Source organism: Anolis carolinensis, chromosome 4, assembly GCF_035594765.1.
Source record: "Anolis carolinensis isolate JA03-04 chromosome 4, rAnoCar3.1.pri, whole genome shotgun sequence".
Lineage (NCBI taxonomy): Eukaryota > Metazoa > Chordata > Lepidosauria > Squamata > Dactyloidae > Anolis > Anolis carolinensis.
In genome coordinates, this window is record NC_085844.1 from 150,253,996 (window position 1) to 150,269,490 (window position 15,495).

Consider the following 15,495-nt stretch of genomic DNA (forward strand, 5'->3'; position numbering starts at 1 on the left):
TATTGTGTGTACATACAGCTGCTCTGAGTCCCCTTCGGGGTGAGAAGGGTGGGATATAAATGTAGTAAATAAATGCAGTAAATAAATAATTAATTTTAGACTTAGGCTCGGCCAAAGTCTGAAATGACTTGAAGGCACACAACAACTTGATTATCTCATTGGCCAGTAGCAGGCCCACACTTTCCATTGAAATCCTAATAGGTTTATGTTGGTTAAAATTGTTTTCATTTTTAAATATTGTATTGTTCTTTCGTTGTTGTTGTTGTTGCACTACAAATAAGACATGTGCAGTATGCATAGAAATTTGTTTGTATTTTTTTTTCAAATGATAATTCGGCCCCTCAACAGTCTGAAGGATTGTGGACCGGCCCTCTGCTTAAAAAGTTTGGGGACCCCTGGTTTAATCTATAGATGCAGAATTTGTGGGTAGAGTGGGCTGACTGTATATAAATGTAAACCATGAAGCTTACAGAAAACTTTAAAAGTGTCGATTCCTTGATGAATCCAAATACAAAGGCATGTTTGTAATGTGACAACTGACTAGAGGCTTAGCACTATCTAGGAATGTACTTTACATAACTTCATTTCAAAATCTCACTGAGCAGAATTTTTCACCATAATATGAAAATGTAGTATCTTTGTTTACAAAGAGTAAATTTTCATAATCTGATCATTAATTAAACTCAAATATTAATTGCAAACAAAAGAATACAGTATCTCCAAAATATACTCTGATCATGGTCATGCTAAATGTGTAATCAATCCTCAGTATGACATGTGATAATTTGAACTTCTGGAATCATAGACATAGAGTTTGTAGGGGGGCACAAAGACCACGTAGTCCAACACCCTGCTATGCAAGAATATACTTTCTCTTCGACATAACTTCCCTGCAGATACTGTGTTTTAGCATTTTATTGTTAATTTGATGTAATTATCAATAATTAATAATTAATAAATTATTATTTATTATAGAATGTACTGAGAAGGACCCAAGGTGTATTACTGTCATGCCTTAACTCAAATAATATTTTTCGTAGTAGGCAAGTCAAGATGACCACCCTCAGCAGGAAAAATTTGAAAAAGAGATGACACTCCAACAGGCAGTCCTCTTCTGGGACCAGTGGAGACTGAGATCATGTTTGACCCTCAAAAAAGGATCTGTCTCCCCCTCTACAGCAGAAGGAAGAAACAAATGTGAAGGCAGGCAACACTGTGCTATGCTCCCTTAGGAAAGGATAGCACCCAAAGAAGCAAGCTGTGATATAATACAAGGGTTTAGCAAAGCATAGGATTGTCAACTGTAAGTGGAAGAAATGTTTCAAGTTTTAGATAGAATTCTTACCTAGTGCTACCAGGATATTCCAATTATCTCCAGGTGATCTTCCACCCAGCAAAGTCTGATTTGGCAGAAGCTGTACTAATCATCATCAGCTGCATATTTTCCTAGTCAGCACCCGTACTAGCTGCATCAAGTGCTGGAGTCAACAATCCCATTTTAGCCTGTTTTGTTGCTTTGTTTTTTAATCACTTCTCTTTCTTGGACTTTCCTTTTTTCTTTTTACTCTTGATGTGTTTCCCAGACTTCTCTTTGGCTTCTTTTCTGTTGGTCCTAAATGGGTAAGATGTCACTCCATGTGCTGACCTTGGACTTGCTTATTGACAATTCTCTTTACCACCAAACTCACCAAATCCTTGATATTCCCCATGAATTTAAGTACCTTCTTTTCATATCTCTTCTTGTTCTCCTAGAATGAGCTCCATGGACTTTTCAACTCTGTTGGGGCGCTTAGAAGCAAAAAGCAGAACAAGTACATGCCTGGCGCATTACAGCCTTTGTCTTTAAACAGCTACAAGAAATACTGAAGTGGCTCCAGAATTGGATTATCACTCATGACCGGGTGCACAGGTGGGTACATACATCAATCCGTCTCTTTGGAGGTTGGCACTTACACTTCTATTTGGGGCATTGAAGTGTTCTTACATTTAATTAGCTGAGCTGGTGTTAACAACAGAATGTTCATGAACCTTTCTAAACAAACAAAAGATGATATACAGTAGAACAGTGGTGCTTCTGTCGTTGAAAGATGAAGGGGGACCCTGTCACTGCTATAGTATCTCTCATGACCTCGAAATCCTGCTCCAAAATGGTGGGGTAACCTCTCAAAGCAAATGCTCAGTGCTATTGAACACAAGCTAGAGAATCCTGGAACGATATGTTGCATTTAAACTACATTTTCCCTTTTTGTGATGGAAATTAAAGTTTTCAGTATGGTTGGAATTAAAGTATCATAGAAGATCCAGAGATAGTGGTCACTTCACAAAATAGGCTGAAGACCCCAAGAGCAGAGATGTAATTCAAGATCAAAACCCCAAGAGCAGAGATGTAATTCTTGACTAATTTTCATTTTGAACAAAGCAATAAGTAATTTTAGCCATATTGTTCTTGTTGTAGAAAAGTCTCAGAAAGTCAAGCTGTTTTCAAAAACTGTTTGCAATTTGGGACTTATTCTGTCCCACGTTTTCATGAGGTTGTTTTTGGGAGAAAACATATATTTGTACAGAAAACACATGACCCCACAGGATTGCACTATGGCAATTCAATTGCTGTAAAACTGCATTTACAGTAGATACACACCAAGCATTGATCTTTTTCTCTTCTTCTTCTTCTTCTTCTTCTTCTTCTTCTTCTTCTTCTTCTTCTTCTTCTTCTTCTTCCTCCTCCTCTTCCTCTTCTTCTTCTTCTTTTTTTTTTTTTGCAGAAAAAAAGTGTTGGGGAGGATTCCAGAGGAAGACAGTACTGCATGAAATTAAGCACCAATGTACTCTCATGCTATGTCTTCCCTCCAAATTGTTCCCAATCTTTACTGCTTTACAGAAGTTTAGTGGAGTTCCAAAGTCTCAGACCTAGATTGTCATTTAATAATACAAAGTTTTGTAAAGTTAAATTTTTAGCTAAAAACTCCAACCAGCAAGATTATTAGTCATGTTGGCTGAGATCTGTAATCTACCAATCTCTGCTTAAAGCCTCATTTGGCTCTCATCATGAATAAGCCTTCATTCTCACTCTTATTGGGACTATAGTCAATAAGACTGCACCCAAGCACTTCATGAAAATTCAGAACATCTAAAAATCCTTCTAAACAAAACTTGCACTGACATGCAAAAGATGATGTTCTGTACTTATCTTGGTCAGACCACACCTGGAATACTGTGTCCAATTTTGGGCACCGCAGTTGAAGGGAGATGTTGATAAGCTGGAAAGCGTCCAGAGGAGGGCAACTAAAATGATTAAGGGTTTGGAGAACAAGCCCTATGAGGAGCGGCTTAAAGAGCTGGACACGTGTAGCCTGCAGAAGAGAAGGCTGAGAGGAGACATGATAGCCATGTACGTGAGGGGAAGTCATAGGGAGGAGGGAGCAAGCTTGTTTTCTGCTGCCCTGCAGACTAGGACACGGAACAATGGCTTCAAACTACAGGAAAGGAGATTCCACCTGAACATCAGGAAGAACTTCCTCACTGTGAGAGCTGTTCAACAGTGGAACTCTCTCCCCCAGGCTGTGGTGGAGGCTCCTTCTTTGGAGGCTTTTAAGCAGAGGCTGGATGGCCATCTGTCGAGGGTGCTTTGAATGCGATTTCCTGCCTCTTAGCGGGGGGGTTGGACTGGATGGTCCATGAGGTCTCTTCCAACTCTACTATTCTATGATTCTATGATTCTGTGAAACCAAGTCAAGTTATATTTGTTTATTACATGAAATATCAGGTGACAGTTCAGGTGACTGAACTGAACATTAATATGTAAACCACATTATGACTCAAGGTAAGTAAACAATTACTGATGATTAATTATGAATTTTGCTGCATTTTTATATCTCAATATTTACTTGTATGTCCAGGGCTCAAATTACTCATTATCAATTTAATCTTTCATTTAATAACGTAATCGTGAAATGAGTATACCATAGTTTAACGATACGTGCCAGAACTGCAGTGGGCTTCTGGTTCACAGGATTCAAACAATTTGTTTCTCTTTTTAAGCTAACCACGGTTATTCATTATGGAATGGATCCCAACTGAGGAGCTACTGGAATCGACATATATCCCTTTATTCCTGGATAAGATAATTGCCACTGATCTGAATGGGTCTTGATGGAGATTAAGTATTTCCATGTCTAGATAAAACCTTCTATCTCGACCAGGATAGATGATAGTGATAAATGATAACTATAGGGCGGCAAAACAAATTCACATCAAAGTCTAGTTAATGATCTTAGCTAACAACACTGATTAAACTAGTCCCCTCCAGGCATTTTGGACTCCTATCAGCCCCAATGTGTATGTCTAATCATCAGAAAAGAGAGAAGGATATGGAGTCAAGCAGACTTCCCTAAACTGCAGCTAACACTAAACATAATTTTCAGTTGAGTACCTGTGGCTAGCTGTAAATGCAAGCTAAAATAGGATTTGCTTGCAGGCACATGAGAGGACATTCATGCACATAATAAAACTTTCAGCATTGTCTGATGACCAGACCAATGGGTAAAGGAGTTCAGCACTTCAAGGAGAGCCTCACAATTTCTCCAAAATTCCAAGTACATACAATGATCTGGGGGTGTGAGTGTTGAATAGTTATTAAAACCCTCACTTTTCTCATCACACTAGAGCATGGATCCACTTTAAATTCAGTTTCTGCCTCCTGCAGAATTCTAGGGGTTGTAGTTTAGTGAAGACCTGTCTGACTGAGCAGTTCAAAGGCCTCCCTCCAAGCAGCTGGATTTAAAGTGATCCATGCTCTAATATGAAGAGGTTCCAAATGTAGTAGAAAAGTTTTGTAGTCTACATTAGTAAACTGCAAAACTGAGATGTGCATACTCTAGAGCGGTGGTTCTCAACCTGGGGTCCCCAGATGTTTTTGGCCTACAACTACCAGAAATCCCAGCCAGTTTCCCAGCTGTTAGGATTTCTGGGAGTTGAACCCAAAAACATCTGGAGACTCCAGGTTGAGAACCACTGCTCTAGACAGAAGACTAAATAGCCCACAGATCATACCCAGTTCTTTCAACACTAGAAAAGAGGAGAATCCCATAGCCGATCCTTAGGCATCCATCCCTCCAGCTATGCCATTTCTCCACTGTTCAGTAAAAAAAAACATGCCAGTAGGAAAGATGGGCCGAGTTTGTACTGTCAGCTGATCAACAAAGAACAGCTGGCACTCTGCCCTTTTCCCCCCAACCATTCTTTTGTTTCAACCTGTCATTGGAGCACCACTGAAGAGCAATGAAGGATGGATTGTAAGTGCAGGAACATTAAAGCCATTGCTCTCCTAAAGAAAATTGCTGCATCACACTACTCTCATGCTGCTGCTAGATACAGAAATGTAGCAGGCTAGAAAAGGAAGAATGGGCAACTTTGTCCTGCAATTTGCATAGGTTATAAAGGGGGGCTCATATGCCTCTGGCAAGGGAGCACCTACCACAAGAATGTATAGGCACTAGCATTACCATAAATTTAACACCTTTCCTCAGGCAAGAAACTGTGTGTGCACAGATGGTGTGCCATGCCATTTGGAAGAGTAGGGTCTGACAAATAAGAGTGGGAGGAGAGGAAAATACTTGATGCTCCTAATGCTCCTCTTTTGAGACTTGAACTGGATTGATACTATGTGGCCTGATTTTGTACTTGAAAGGCCTTTCAGGCCTTATCAGCAAAACTGATTAATGCTTTTTGTCCTTCTTGACATGCTCTTGTGCCCCCCCCCCCCAAATATCCTCATGTATATCAGCTTGGAAGGAGGATAGGCTCCTCATTAATTTCCCCTAACCACTGCAGGTACATGGACTCAAATTACATCCAACTGAGGCACAGTCCTAATTTTAAAAACAGTGGTTCAGCCCACATCAGAAGAATGTTGTTTTCCTTTTCAATCTTTATATATATACTAGCTTGGAGACCCGGCGGTGCCCGGGTTATTAGAAGAAAGCATTGTTTGTTTTGGGATGTTAGGTAATATCAGTCAAGTTTGGTCCAGATCCGTCATCAGCTGGGTTCAGGGCTCTCTGGATAAGGGTGAACTACAACTCAGATCTGTGGTAAATCACCCCCAAATCAGGCCTATATGCACAGTTGGCCATGTTGGGTCTGTGCGCCATGTTTGGTCCAGATAGGATGTCAGCTGGGTTCAGTGCTTTCTGGATGCAGGTGAACTATAACTCCCAAAATCAAGGTCCATTCCCACTAACCCCTGAAGTATGTTCAATTGGCCGTGTGACTTTTCTGTGCCAAGTTTGGTCCCAGTCCATTGTTGGTGGGGGGTCACAGTATCAGTGAAGGTACTGCAAGTCCCATTATCCGTGGCAAGTTTGATCCAGATCCATTATTGGTTGGTTTAACAGTTTTCTCTGGATGTAGGTAAATCATGTTTACTCTTGTAAATCATGGTGAATTCTCCCCAAACCTCTTGTTCAGTTGCTGACCAATTCCTCTGTGAACTGTATGCTATAGGAAAGGGTTAAGGTATGGGCATGGGTGGGGTCATGCAAATTAAGGAACCCTGGATGTCCATTCTGGAGGAAAAACAGAACATCTAGAATGAAATAGTCCCCGCATGAAAGCCTTCATTGGGCGGGGGGCCGAATGGTGTTTGTGGAGGACACTGGCAGAGTTTGGGCTATATATTCATGGTGCTCACTATAACCTGCATGTCAATGGAGGGAGAGCCATTGGTGTCTCCTGCTCAGTGAGAACTATAGCTGTTTGTGGAGGCGGGAGGCTGTCTGTAAGTGGACACTTCTTCCACATACACACATACACATTTTTCACTTTTATTATGTGTATAGATATATATAGATATTGCTATGTAGAGCATCAGCACAGTTGTAATTTAAGCTTTCCAGAAATGGAGCTGACCTGTGATGATGGTGAAATGTCTTCCGCAGAGTTCACAGAACAGAAGGAAAACCTGTTTTGGCATTATGAGTAAGATGGGAAAAGCACAGACATTTTCAATACAACTTAGCTTAAATGGAAAAAGCAACGAACTTTTTAAAAAATTAGCTACTACCAATAGGATATGTCCATGCATCATTTCTAAACTTAAAGTCCTATTGTCAGGAATACCCATGATGGTATTTCCTCTAAATGGCTCCTATGACACCCCCTCCTCTTGTTTGCATTGAGGCTTTGCCAAAAAGCTATTTATCAACCAGTGAGAGTAGTTGGAAAGCACAAGGAGAGTATGGGGGTGGGTGGGAGGGTGAGCAGAAGAACTGAACCATCTGGGACTGAGGAAGAAGAAAGTGTCATCATTGTATTGATCTGACTGCAGTGTTGATTGCCCTGCAGTGTCCCAGCCTACGAGAGACAAGAGAGAAGGGATTGCAGAAGAGTCTTGCACAACTGGACTCATGGGGCAGAAGAGCGATTACTCAACGCTGGGAGACAATTAGTGTTATGCCTCCTGCTCTTGTCCAGAATCACAACCAGGGCAATATTTCATAGTCAGTGATGCAGCTAATAAGCCAAGGACCTCTGCTCTTTTTGCCAGGGAGTCTAAGCAATAAGCAAAACTGTCAGGGAAGGCAAAGTGGTATACGTGTGTGTCCTATTTCATTTTCCTTTTTGATTAAACTACAGAAGTTTACAAATAGAAAAATTAGCCTTCAACCTTCCTGCCTGTCCTTCATTCACCCATTCCATACCAGCAGTGAGGAGGATTTTTGAGGAGAGCTTGGTAAAGATAATGTTACTCATTATGACATTTAAAAATCAGTACGTTACTTTTAGCAATTTAAAGCCAACAATGTTAAGTGTTAACATTATCACAACATATTGTGGTGGCTTCTCAGCTCCAGGGATTCCTTGAAGAAACTGACCATTTAGATCAATTGCAGTCTGGTTTCAGGCCTGGCCATGTCACGGAGATGGCTTCGCTCGTCGGGGAGGCCCTCCTCTCGCTTTCACCACCTTCGCAATCGCGGTTGGTGGGGACGAGAGAGAGGGCCTTCTCCGTCGTGGCCCCCCGGCTTTGGAACTCGCTCCCTAGGGAGATCAGGCAGGCCCCTACCCTACTCTCCTTCCGGAAGAGCCTAAAAACCTAGCTCTTCCAAAAGGCCTTCGAGGATTAATCATTGTAGGTTGATTTATCTGCCCACTCAACAATAGGATGCCTGGCAATTATTACTTTGCACTTTATTGACTATTTTAGCTATGAATCTACCTCTCCTATGTGAAGTTTTCTGCACTTTGGCCCAGATCTGTGTTTTAGCCTCCTGTTTTTAGCATTTTATGCAGTATGCTGACTTTTATGACTGTTTTACTGATGTTGATGTCTTATTGATGTGGAATTGTTTTACTGTTTTATCGCTGTTATTGTACTTTTATGTCTGGCATGGCCCCATGTAAGCCGCTCCGGGTCCCTCCGGGGAGATGGGGCGGGGTATAAAAATAAAGTTATTATTATATTATTATTATTATTTGATCACCTTGGTCAATAACCTCCAAAGAAAACTAGACAGGAGGAGTGTGTCCCTGTTGGTTCTCTTAGACATCTCAATGGCTTTCGATGCCATCAACCATGGTATCCTTCTGGGGCAGCTTTCCAGAATGGGTCTTGGGGACACAGCTCTGCTGTGGCTCCGCTCCTTCTTGGAGGGTCACACTCAGTTGGTGAAACTGGGAGACACTTGCTCGGGACCCCTGGCATTTGACCTGTGGGGTCCTGCAAGGTTCTATTCTTTCTCCCATGCTTTTCAACATCTACATGAAACTGCTGGGTGAGGTCATCCAGAGTTTTGGAGTTCAGTGCCATCTCTATGCAGATGACACTCAACTCTATCACTCTTCACCTAATTCCAAGAAAGCTCCCCGTGTCTTGGACCAGTGCCTGACTGCTGTGGTGGACTGGATGAGGGCTAACATCTGAAGCTTAATCCAGATAAGACAGAGGTTCTCCTGGTCAGTCGTGGGACCGATCGGGATATAGGGTGGCTGCCTGTGCTTGATTGGGTTACACTCCCCCTGAGGACAGAGGTCTGCAGTCTGGGAGTCCGCCTGGACTCATCGTTGACACTTGATGGCTTGGAGGGCCTTTGCACAGTTAAAACTTGTGCACCAACTGCGACCGTACCTTGAGGTCTGATATGGCCAGGGTGGTCCACGCCTTGGTTATATCTAGACTGGATTATTGAAATGCGCTCTACGTGGGGCTGCCTTTGAAGACGGCCCGGAAACTGCAATTGATGCAAAGATTGGTGGCCAGGCTGCTAACAGGAGCTAGCTACAGGGAGCGTGTAACACCTCTCCTGAAGAAGCTCCACTGGCAGCCGATAACTTACCAGTCCCAATTCAAAATGCAAGTTATAACCTATAAAGCCCTAAATGGCTCGGGTCCTGCTCACTTGCATGACCATATCCTCCCCATGAACCAGCGCAAGCTCTTAGATCCACCGGGGAGGTGGGGACGAGGGAGGGGGCCTTCTTGGCGTGACCCCCCCCCCCCCCGGCTCTGAAACTCTCTCCCTAGGGAGATTAGATTAGCACCTACCCTGGCCACATTCCACAAAAATGTGAAGACTTGGATGTTTCAACATGCTTTCGAACAGTAGGTCCATTTTCAACACCATCCAGTCTCAACTATTTACTGCTCTAACCCTCAGCACTTTACACTATTCCTGAATCTCATTGCCTTGCGTTTTTGCACATGCTTGCCTTCCCTGTAATTTTTTAGTCCTTCTTGACATGCTCTTGTGCCCCCCCCCCATTTAGTCATGATGCTCGTGATGTATTTTATGAATGTTATTTTACTGTTATTGTTTTAATTATATATGCTGTCATCATATTGTTTTATCTATTGATCGGGTTTGGTCTCCATGTGAACTGCTCCGAGTCCACTCAGGAAGATGGAAGCAGGTTATAAATAACGTTTTATTATTATATTGTACACATTTCCCTCTATCCTCTCTTTCAATACACACACACACACACACACACACACACACATACATATAGTCAGCCCGCACATTTGAGGGTTTGACCTTAGTGGATTTTATAAATTTATGGACTGTCAGTACAATTATTTCAGGAGGCTACACAATTTACCAAAAATAACAACAAAACCCATCCACGAAAAAAAACAAGTCCAAATAATAAAGAAACAACATTATTCAAATGCAGTATTGTTGGATTGGATCACCTATCTTAAATTGTGACACAGAAGAGATTAAAATTCAATGTTGCATGTGTCTGTGAGTAAAGAATACTAATACAATCCAGATGTTGATGGCTTTATCCTTCATATTGTGAAAACAATTCTTTAATATGTCACCTTTGAAAAAACCACATTCAACAATCTTCTGTAAGTGGGACAGGATATACAACTTCGACAATTTCCCCGAGGAATGCAAGTTGTGGTATTTTTTTAAAGCAACAGTATAAAATAGTCACAACAGATTTATAAATAGGCCATACAAAAGCTGTTACCAGAAGTCTGCATATCCAGGAGAGAAAGTCAAAGTTACCATAGCAGCAAACACCCACACTAAGCAGTGGCAAGAGAGTGACAGAGAAAGGGAGAGGTTATTGTTAATAAGACAATATGCCAGAATATTTACAATTTAGAGACAATTAACAGGAACACAACTGTGTGAAACATAACCTTTGTTTTCCCTTTCATTTTAGAGAGGCATTTTACACATTCACAGAGGGGGAGGTATTCAAACTACTACCTCACCCATAGTTCAAGAAGGTCAGGAAGGACCACCTGACAATAATTAGCAAGTAAATGGGGACAAGATCTCTTAAGTCCAAGTTCACTACCCTACCTATTAAGGACATACTTTTGACTCATACAGTTCAACACTCTGAAAGGCCATGCCTAGATATCCTTAGAAATGTGAAAGCCTTGGAAAGTGAGGGGAGTCGCAAAATTCAGGAAAAAACATTCCAAAAGGGGGAAAATTGAAATGTCTCTAAAGGTCCTTCCACACAGCTATATAACCCAGAATATAAATGCAGATAACCCTCTACCGGTGTTATTTCTCCCAAGAACTACTACCCAGAGATTTTCCTTTTGGTGTTTTTCTGCTGCTCTCAGCACTAGAACTGGTGGTGTAATGTGACTCTTCTGCTAATATGGCTCTTACTTCCTGAAAAAAAACAAACATAGGATGGATCTACCATATAATGCAGTTTGAAGCCAGCTCGAGGGGAAGGTATCCAAAAATGCAGTCCCAGTGCACACTGCAGCATGCATTGAGCCTGAAACAGCACATGTAAAAAAAAAACTTACCAAAAAGTCCAAAATAAGCCACAAAATTTGCTGAAGCTAATCAGAAAGTATTACATGCAAGGTTCAAAACTAGGAAGGGGAAATGCAGGGTGCTTCTTGCTGAAGCACTTTAAGAAACTCCAAAACAAAGTTGGTCAGAAAATAAACAATTAGTCCCCTGGGAGGAAAATCATTGTACCCCTAGGCTACAGAGGCTAGGCTACCCCTAGGCTACCCCTAGGCTACCTCAAAACCACGCTGGAGCCCCAGACTATAAGCAAAGCAAGTTGTTTATTGAAGAATATAGGTAAGCAATATCAAATCAAAGTCAATTAAAGAAGATTTTAATCCACCAGATACAAGATACTTAAGAGTCTTGAAGCAAGGGTCCAAAAAAATCAAACACAGAAATAACTTCAACAAGGTATTAGTCCAAGAAACAGGAACAAAACTGGAACAGATAACAAGATTTTTGACTGGAAAAAAGAATCCAAACTGCAAAACTTCCAGGAACAATGACTGGATCATCCAAAATTCCCCAAGGGCAAGAACAAAGACTGAAACAAAACTCAAGGCTACATGAATTTGGCATGAAAATCCACAGGAACGTGAAACAGGATTCTATGAGTCCATGAACAAGAACCATGCTCGATGAGCAAAGTTACCATCTCTGAAAATCTCTCTCAGAAGCAGTTCCTCTTAAGGCTGAAATCAAGACCGCTTTCTGTGGGAACTTTGTTCAAAACCTTTTCTCATTAATAGCCTTTTGCTGGGTCTCAAAACCTCCCTTTCTTGTATTTGTTGATATGTAGCTTTCTTTTTGTCAACCTCATTAGACTTATCACAACTTATCCCATTTGGCAAGGGAAAGTTTGACCTTGACTCTCCCAAGGAATGCGGTTCAAGCTGCCTGCTTGAAACCATTGTGTGCCTGTTCCCAGAATCGTCAGGGGCAGCAACCTCCTCTAACTCTGAAAGAAACAGCAGGCTCATCTGGCAGCATGGGAATGCTTGGCTCCAACCCAGAGTCTTCTGACAAGTCAGGTGCAGGTATAATCACAAGCTGAACAGGCCCAACCCAAGGCTCCCCTGACAACTCAGGTGCAGGCTGGGCTACAACAATCACATCATTCTCATGGGGACGCTACTTTTGTTCTCCTTTCCTGTGTCCTGCTATGCTCTAGCACTGATCCTGAACAGACATGGTGATGCACATCAGTGCAACTCAGAGCACTGGGTAAGAAAAAAAAAATTACTTGGTTCGGTTCCAATCTTCTATCAGAGGATATTGTGGCCACCATCCCAGCTGCAAACTGATTCTTTTTAATCCACTTCCTAACTCAGATTTAGTGCCTGTATGGAACTGCCTTGAGTATTCCTCTATGGGTGATTAAGGGCTCATCCAGACTGGTCCATATCTCGGGACCTGTCTTGGTTTTACCGGAGGCATCCAAATGACACCTCCAGTAAAACCAAATTAATTTTCCCAGGATTAATTAAACAACTGGTAAGATCAGAGTCTTACCATGTGTGGACCCTGTGTGGATTGGGCCCGGGGACCACATCACGTGATCCCTGGGCCCAATCCACACAGCCAACTTGGATTTTTAGGCTCCAGGAGTCCGAAAAACTGAAAGGGCACCCACCCCTCCCCCCAAACCCCAAATGTAAACCCTAAAACTTACCAGAAAGTGGCTGCCAGGCACGCAGCCCGCTTGCAAATTCTCATGGTGCACCAAAATGTTTCTTGAGAAGAGGGGGGAAAATCCCTCATCCCACTTCCATCTTCTCACACGCCATTTTGGTGTGCCATAAGAACTTTGCAAGCAGTCCCCAAGATAGCATCTAGCCACCTGGGAGGGAAAATCCGGGCTTTTGGGAGGGGTGGGTGGGACTCCAATGGGGATAAAAAAGGAGTTATTTTAACCCGTTTTCACTCACATTTATCTGCTGTCTGGAAGCAACCTAAGATAGTGTTTGCAGGAGTCAAGCAGGACTGTTAAATAATGGGGTCTTTTAGAGGTCTCTCATTCATATGGTCACCATAAATCCAAGCTGATTTGACAGCACCCGACAACACCTTGATGCTTGTTGTCTTATGAGCTATAATACATTGCAATCCTTTTCCAAATTCAGGCCAGCATGGGGGGTTGCATGTGGCCCATGGAACACATTTTGCTCGCTCACTCCCTAAACCAGTCTAATTTGTCCCCAATATTATCATTACCACCATGATAGCTTCCCATCATTTTTAAGTATAGTACACATACCTTTACTTTGTTGTGTGTCCTGGTCACTCATGAAGCCAAAGAAACACCCACCAGTTAAGTTGACTGGGTCCTTAATACCATGAACTAGGAAGTTCAACAGGCCTTTTCTAAACCATTTCAGCAAGACCTTTGATGTTAGAGAAATTATTTTAGGTATGGAGAAAACTCCAACAGACCCCACAACTATTCCAAGAACTAGTGTGGTGTAGTGGTTTGAGCATTGTCTTATGACTCTGGAGACCAGACTTCAAATCCCATTTCAGCCATAGAAGCCCACTTAGTTACTTTGGGCAAGTCACATTCTCTCGGCCTCATAGGGAGGCAAAGAAAAACCTCCTCTGAACAAATCTTGTTTAAAAAACCAGTGAAAGGTTTGGCATACATTGGGAACAGCTTGAAGGCACACAGCAACAACAGCTACTCTTCCATTTTATTACTTCCAGTTGGCATACATTTGAGAATCTGTGAAAAGGTTTGGGGTATAAAAGGATGTGTCACAATGCCCACTTTGTTACATCTGACTCATTTTTTAAAGAAAAATCTTAATTGCACCTAATATTGGATAAAGGAAAATGTTTCCACTGTAGAATTTTTATTTCAATAAGCCAAACCCAAAGGCTGTTTAATTTGAGAATAATGGTTTGACAAGAGTTCTGTAGACAAATGCTGAGAAAAATAAATGCTGTTGATTCATTCTTCAATCATAGCAAATTTCTTCAGGCTGCAGTGATTCCCATGTGCTTCTTCCATTGCCCATAAAAGGAATGGATGATGACTGTATCATTCAAGACCACTCTATTCTCTTTGTTTGGGGCAATCAAATATCTTCTATCAAAATTAGCACAGGTTCTCATAGCATATGTAGAATGAATTGTTTGGGGGGCAGAGGAAGGAACATTGTTCCCACTGCAGACCTCAAAGGTGAAATTGAGAGGCTACCCTGTTCTTATCAAGAATTCAAATGAGATGGTCATAGAATAAAATATGTAAATAAAATACAGTACATCCATTATATCCATGGGACCACTATCTGTGGTTGAATTTATCCATGTTTGACAAACTATGATATCACTAGGCATTTTCTCATCCTCCAGTGCACCTCTGTGGTATTCTTGGGCCAGAAGTCCTTCATTTCAATAATTTGCTGCTGTTGTTGTTTATTTATACCTTGCTTTTTATTTATACCCTGCCAACTTACCTGTCCAACTGTATCTTCCTTTATGAGCCAACTAGAGCTTTAAGATCTGCTGGAGAGGCCCTGCTCTTGGTCTTCACAAGTGCAACTCGTGGGGACGAGAGACAGGGCCTTCTCAGTGGTGGCCCCTCAGCTGTGGAACTCCCTCCCCAGTGACATCATACTGGCCCCATCCCTCTAGTCTTCAGGAAAAAGTTAAAGACCTGGCTTTGTACACAAGCGTTCAGGGAGTAGGGTATTATGGAATTCAACCTCAAACTAGCACTTTGAATAACGAACATAGGAAAACCAAGAAGTATGGAAATCAAGACCCTGAATTATGTATGCTTTTAACATGTTTTATTGTTTTTTATATGTTTATAAAAATGTTTAACTGTTTATATGTTTCAACTGTTTTGTAATTTAATATGGTATGTTTATTGTTGTGTCTATGATGCGGCATTGAATTTTTGCTTTAGTTTGTAAGCTGCTCTTCCCAGGCTGCTTCTACAGGAAGAATATGATGACCTAGGAATCTCGTCTCCACAATCATTGATTGGATACTATGGCACTTCAGCAAACTGAAGTAAACAGTTAGTAGTGTTGCAAACTTGTCAATCACCATAGCAAATTGCAACTGGAGACATGTCTTTAAATTGTCTTGCAATGCATACAGGAATTCATAACCTTAGCTATTTTTTTCACTGAAAGCACTTTATATGACTGGCTGATTGTTATTCGTTTTATGTCTATAATTACCATAACATTTTATCAATGTGTATTTTAAG

The 15,495-nt window shown here is 41.6% G+C and overlaps 1 protein-coding gene and 1 long non-coding RNA gene across 3 annotated transcripts in view; one reads left to right on the forward strand and one right to left on the reverse strand.

The window, feature by feature from the left end:
- The window catches only part of plppr5 (phospholipid phosphatase related 5), a 182,563-nt gene that overhangs the window by 38,114 nt on the left and 128,954 nt on the right, over positions 1 to 15,495 (reverse strand). The window lies entirely within an intron of this gene.
- On the forward strand, positions 1,353 to 8,465 carry LOC134298312 (uncharacterized). Its single transcript, XR_010005324.1, has 2 exons — positions 1,353 to 1,909; positions 2,763 to 8,465. It is a non-coding gene; the product is annotated as an uncharacterized LOC134298312 (long non-coding RNA).